Source organism: Nerophis lumbriciformis, linkage group LG25 (assembly GCF_033978685.3).
Source record: "Nerophis lumbriciformis linkage group LG25, RoL_Nlum_v2.1, whole genome shotgun sequence".
NCBI classification, from domain to species: domain Eukaryota; kingdom Metazoa; phylum Chordata; class Actinopteri; order Syngnathiformes; family Syngnathidae; genus Nerophis; species Nerophis lumbriciformis.
This window is the reverse complement of record NC_084572.2, coordinates 33616803-33624281: the sequence shown is the minus strand read 5'-3', so window position 1 is coordinate 33624281 and position 7479 is coordinate 33616803.

Sequence of the window (7479 nt, the reverse complement as noted above, 5' to 3'; positions counted from 1 at the left end):
CCGGCTATTGGCTACTTTACTTTCCGGTACGCCCACTTCGTGCCATTTTTATCCAATGGGCTGTCCTGATAGGAACCCCATCGTGGAATACTCACCGGCTATTGGCTACTTTACTTTCCGATACGCCCACTTTGTGCCATGTTTATCCAATGGGCTGTCTTGATAGGAACCTTAGACATCTTATAAGTAGACACAGCATTGGCTGCTGTGACGCGAGAAATTCGGCCGCCATCTTGAAGTGGTGATGAGGAGCCGGCGAGCAGCCTAAACTGATAGTTGACAGGTAGAAAACAAAGATGAGCGTTTTCCTGCTCAAATGAATATCTTATTGAAAATAAGATATTCTTCATCTCAGTATGTTAATAATGACTGAATTAATTAATTACATATTACAAAACTGTTGTGTATACTAATTCACAGATGTTATTTTATTATATAAAAAGGTCAGTAAACGATTCTATGTATTTGTAAACGCTTTGAAGTGGGAAAGGTGTAGGATTAAATAAGCTTTTCTTATTCCTACTCCTTTTCGGACATGATGTAAAGTGAAATGATATGAAATTGTGTGATGTATTATACTGTAAATGTTCATGTTCGAAATAAACTAAAGAAAGAAAGAAAGAATGAGCGGACTGTTGAAAATAGTAATCGGGGGATTAATTTTCACAAGTAAGATTTAACATTAACGTACTATTGGTTGTATTTTATGAAAAGAATATTACCACAGAGTTGAGAAAGAGCAAAGATCTTCAATAGTACTGAAATCGTAGCCGCGAGCAAACAAGAGTATGACCATAATAGGATTGCTTGTCAATTAAATTAATTAAATTTAAAAATGTCATACTTGAATTACATAAAGTTGAAATAAATGATGAAGATAAAGATTGTTAAAGCCAACAGGGGTAAAAGTTAGGACCACAGTCCAGATTGTGTAGGGGGGGAAGTAGGGGTATGGGAAAAAATCGATTCGAATTCAAATCGCGATTCTCACGTTGTACGATTCAGTATCGATTCTCATTTTTCAAAAAAAATTTTTTTTTTAAATTAATCAATCCAACAAAACAATACACAGCAATGCCATAACAATGCAATCCAGTTCCAAAACCAAACCCGACCCAGCAACACCCAGAACTGCAATAAACAGAGCAATTGAGAGGAGACACAAACACGACACAGAACAATCCAAAAGTAGTGAAACAAAAATGAATATTATCAACAACAGTATCAATATTAGTTACAATTTCAACATAGCAGTGATTAAAAATCCCTCATTGACATCATCATTAGACATTTATAAAAAATAAAAAAAAATTAAAATGAACAATAGTGTCACAGTGGCTTACACTTGCATCGCATCTCATAAGCTTGACAACACACTGTGTCCAATATTTTCCACAATTTTAATAGTTCAAATTAGAAATCTACTACTCTGCTTGCATGTCAGCAGACTGGGGTAGATCCTGCTGAAATCCTATGAATTGAATGAATAGAGAATCCTTTTGAATCGGAAAAATATCGTTTTTGAATCGAGAATCGCGTTGAATCGAAAAAATCGATTTATAATCGAATCGTGACCCCAAGAATCGATATTGAATCGAATCGTGGGACACCCAAAGATTCGCAGCCCTAGTTGACAGGTAGAAAACAAAGATGCCGGAATCGGGGGATTAATTTTCACAAGTAAGATTTAACATTAACGTACTATTGGTTGTATTTTGTGAAAAGAATATTACCACAGAGTTGAGAAGGAACAAATATCTTCAATAGTACTGAAATCGTAGCCGCTAGCAAGAGTATGACCATAATAGAATTGCTTGTCATTTAAATTAATTAATTTAATTAATTTAAATTAATTTAAATAAATGATGAAGATAAAGATTGTAAAAGCCAACAGGGGTAAAAGTTAGGACCACAGTCTAGATTATGATGCATTCACATTTTGGGAAATTATAAGACAATACTTTCTTAACAGTATAATTGTAACCAGGAATAAGTCTTCATGTAACAATATTCAAGTACTAACATTGTTGGGTAAAACAGAATTTGGTTTTATTCTGAATCCAGTGAAACAGATTGGTGGTTTTAGCTGATGTAAAGACTTTCAGGTGTTTATATATGTTTAAGTATTTGGCAGACACTTTTATCCAAAGCGACATACATAAAAAATACATATAAAACAATCACTGTAAACATGATCATTTAAGGGAAGAATGTAATAGAAAATATCAATACAAAGTGTCAAGACAGAATAACCTCTCTGCTGCTGCAGCAACAGAGATACAGTCTATAGGTCCCTAAGATATATAGATATATAATGTATTCATACATTGTTTATGTAGGATATGTAGGATACTACCATGAATTGATTAACGTGGATTAACTTAATCAAGTTAAAAAACTTATTCGGGTGTTACCATTTAGTGGTCAATTGTACGGAATATGTACTGTACTGTGCAATCTACTAATACAGGTTTCAATCATTCAATCAATAATATACACATATATATATATATAACCTAATCATATTTTTTCTTGAATTTAAAAATAGCTGACCATTTTTTCCCCTTTCTCTGGGATTATATTCCTAGTTTTGATCTCAGACGTCTAGTCACTTAATAGCATATAAGAATATTCTATTACTGTTAAGCAAACTATGAATAGTAAAACATGTGTCCTTTACCATAGCTGCACGTATGAAACAAAAAGCTTGTGAAAATCAGTGGTATTCAGTGAGGTAAGATGAATTAAATGCGCTGACAGTTCATTGCTCCTGCCAAATGAATTGCACTGAGTGGAGCGGATCACCACTCCAAGATGGCTTCCCCGCGTCTCGTCAGCGCCAGTAGGCAGTAGCGCTCGATGCTGCGTACCCTTTTAAAATGTCTATGATAGGAACGCCGTCACGGAATACTTACTGGCTATTGGCTACTTTACTTTCCGATACGCCCACTTCGTGCCATTTTTATCCAATGAGCTGTCCTGATAGGAACACAATCGCAGAATACTCACTAGCTATTGGCTACTTTACTTTCCGTTACGCCCACTTCGTGCCACGTTTATCCAATGAGCTGTCCTGTCGACAAAGAAGCGGGGGAAACAAGTACATTCGTAGTACGTACACAACTTCCCTCAGCACAACAGAGGTACAACAATAATGTTAGAAGTCCGAAAAACTGACTTCGAATTCATTCTAAATTACTGCTGGTGTTGAATGAGCGCGTAGTAAAAGGTAAACATTGACGGTTGTCGAAGATAACTTGTTCACTGACGTTGGATTGGATTGGCGTCGCAAAATACCCTCACGTCATTGGCTACTTTATACATTCGGTTACGCCTACTTATAAACGAGTATCCAATCAAGTGTTCCTGTTGATCCGTGACGTCACCAAGTCGGCCATAACAGGAAAAAGTGTGTTTTGTATTGAATAACTGAACACACAGACTGCATACACAAACAACACAAACAACACATTTCAACCTTTCAGTAATAAATATAAAATAAAATAACGGTTTATCTAAAATAACTAGAATAGAAAACTAGAAAAGTCCCCCCCCCAAAAAAAAAAAAAAAAAAAAAAAATATATATATATATATATATATATATATATATATATATATATATATATATATATATATATATATATATATATATCAGCTGCATTCGCATTTCCAGGAATTCCCGGTTTTCCAAAGCCCTATTTTACCTCTTCCTGGAAAGTGTTCACAGTCTGGACATTCAAGCCAGCATGTTTCCCGGTTTGGAAAATGTCCCTGATTACCAGGAATTTCCAGGAATCCCCCCCCCCCCCATTGAAAATGAATGGACAATATACAAACCTCTCCTTATTTCTCAAGTGGTTCGAAACCGATACAACATCCACACACTCCACTCACCTTGGAAAATCAAACTACCATTTTCCACGTTCAAAAAAAATTCCAGGAATTCACAGTTTTCCAAAGCCCTATTTTCACCTCATTCTGGAAAGTTTTCACAGTCCACGTTTTTCAACTGTTTTTGTCCATTCCACCTTCAAAATATTCTTCTATTTTTTTTCTTTTCCCGAAATTCCAGGAATTCCAAAATACCCATTCCCTTTTCAAACAGTTACCACGTCAACATCTGTTAACTGTTTCGAAAAAATTCCAGCCCCAACCCATTCATATCATCTCGGACTAATATCTATATTTTAAAACATTCACGGTTTTCCCGAAATTCCCAAATTTCCAGGAAATTCCCATTCAAATTACTTAGTTCTACAATGCCCAAAATTATAAAACATTTTGAGCTATTTTTAAACATCCCAACCATCCACACACACTAAACATAAAACTTGTTTTCCTTTTCCAAAAATTCCCGGTTTTCCCGGAATTTTCTCACCTTTGACAACGAATGGGCATTATACAATCCCACATTTCTTATCGGATTTGAACCATTCCAACATCCACACACTCCTCTCACCCTGGACATTTAAGCCAGCATGTTTCCCGGTTTAGAAAATTTCCCTGATTACCAGGAATTTTCAGGAATTGTCCCCCCATTGAAAATGAATGGGCAATATACAAACCTCTCCTTATTTCTCAAGTGGTTCGAAACCGTTACAACATCCACACACTCCACTCACCTTGGAAAATCAAACTACCATTTTCCACGTTCAAAAAAAATTCCAGGAATTCACAGTTTTCCAAAGCCCTATTTTCACCTCATTCTGGAAAGTTTTCACAGTCCACGTTTTTCAACCGTTTTTGTCCATTTCACCTTCAAAATATTCTTCTATTTTTTTTCTTTTCCCGCACAAATACCCGGTTTTCCCGAAATTCCAGGAATTCCAAAATACCCATTCCCTTTTCAAACAGTTACCGCGTCAACATCTGTTAACTGTTTCGAAAAAATTCCAGCCCCAACCCATTCATATCATCTCGGACCAATATCTATATTTTAAAACATTCACGGTTTCCCCGAAATTCCCAAATTTCCAGGAAATTCCCATTCAAATTACTTAGTTCTACAATGCCCAAAATTATAAAACATTTTGAGCTATTTTTAAACCTCCCAACCATCCATACACACTAAACACAAAACGTGTTTTCCTTTTCCAAAAATTCCCGGTTTTCCCGGAATTATATCACCTTTGACAACGAATGGGCATTATACAATCCCACATTTCTCATCGGATTTGAACCGTTCCAACATCCACACACTCCTCTCACCCTGGACATTCAAGCCAGCATGTTTCCCGGTTTGGAAAATTTACCTGATTACCAGGAATTTCCAGGAATTTCCCCTCCATTGAAAATGAATGGACAATATACAAACCTCTCCTTATTTCTCAAGTGGGTCGAACCGTTACAACATCCACACACTCCACTCACCTTGGAAAATCAAACTACCATTTTCCACGTTCAAAAAAAATTCCAGGAATTCACAGTTTTCCAAAGCCCTATTTTCACCTCATCCTGGAAAGTTTTCACAGTCCACGTTTTTCAACCGTTTTTGTCCATTCCACCTTCAAAACATTCTTCTATTTATTTTTTCCCCCCCGCACAAATACCCAGCTTTCCCGAAATTCCAGGAATTCCAAAATACCCATTCTCTTTTCAAACAGTTACCGCGTCAACATCTGTTAACTGTTTCGAAAAAATTCCAGCCCCAACCCATTCATATAATCTCGGACCAATATCTATATTTTAAAACATTCACGGTTTTCCTGAAATTCCCAAATTTCCAGGAAATTCCCATTCAAATTACTTAGTTCTACAATGCCCAAAATTATAAAACATTTTGAGCTATTTTTAAACCTCCCAACCATCCATACACACTAAACACAAAACATGTTTTCCTTTTCCAAAAATTCCCGGTTTTCCCGGAATTATATCACCTTTGACAACGAATGGGCATTATACAATCCCACATTTCTCATCGGATTTGAACCGTTCCAACATCCACACACTCCTCTCACCCTGGACATTCAAGCCAGCATGTTTCCCGGTTTGGAAAATTTCCCTGATTACCAGGAATTTTCAGGAATTGTCCCCCCATTGAAAATGAATGGACAATATACAAACCTCTCCTTATTTCTCAAGTGGTTCGAAACCGTTACAACATCCACACACGCCACTCACCTTGGAGAATCAAACTACCATTTTCCACGTTCAAAAAAAATTCCAGGAATTCACAGTTTTCCAAAGCCCTATTTTCATCTCATTCTGGAAAGTTTTCACAGTCCACGTTTTTCAACCGTTTTTGTCCATTCCACCTTCAAAACATTCTTCAATTTTTTTTTCTTTTCCCGCACAAATACCCGGCTTTTCCGAAATTCCAGGAATTCCAAAATACCCATTCTCTTTTCAAACAGTTACCGCGTCAACATCTTTTAACTGTTTCGAAAAAATTCCAACACCAACCCATTCATATCATCTCGGACTAATATCTATATTTTAAAACATTCACGGTTTTCCCGAAATTCCCAAATTTCCAGGAAATTCCCATTCAAATGACTTAGTTCTACAATGCCCAAAATTATAAACATTTTTGGGCTATTTTTAAACCTCCCAACCATCCACACACACTAAACACAAAACGTGTTTTCCTTTTACAAAAATTCCCGGTTTTTCCGGAATTCTCTCACCTTAGACAATGAATGGGCATTATACAATCGACTGTATATCCCACATTTCTCATCGGATTTGAACCGTTCCAACATCCACACACTCCTCTCACCCTGGACATTCAATCCAGCATGTTTCCAGGTTTGGAGAATTTCCCTGATTACCAGGAATTTCCCCCCCATTGAAAATGAATGGGCAACATACAAACCTCTCCATATCCTTTATTTCTCAAGTGGTTCGAACCGTTACAACATCCACACACTCCACTCACCTTGGAAAATCAAACTACCATTTTCCACATTCAAAAAAAATTCCAGGAATTCACAGTTTTCCAAAGCCCTATTTTCACCTCATTCTGGAAAGTATTCACAGTCCACGTTTTTCAACCGTTTTTGTCCATTCCACCTTCAAAATATTCTTCTATTTTTTTTCTTTTCCCGCGCAAATTCCAGGAATTCCAAAATACCCATTCTCTTTTCAAACAGTTACCGCGTCAACATCTTTTAACTGTTTCGAAAAAATCATTCATATAATCTCGGACTAATATCTATATTTTAAAACATTCACGGTTTTCTCTGAATTCCCAAATTTCCAGGAAATTCCCATTGAAATGACTTAGTTCTACAATGCCCAGAATTATAAACATTTTGAGCTATTTTTAAACCTCCCAACCATCCACACACACTAAACACAAAACATGTTTTCCCTTTCCAAAAATTCCTGTTTTTCCTGGAATTTTCCCCTCATTGACAATAAATGGGCATTATACAATCGACTGTATGTCACACATTTTTCACCCCACTTGAACCGTTCCAACATCCACACACTTCACTCACCCAGGACATTCAAGCCAGCATGATTCCGTGTTCCAA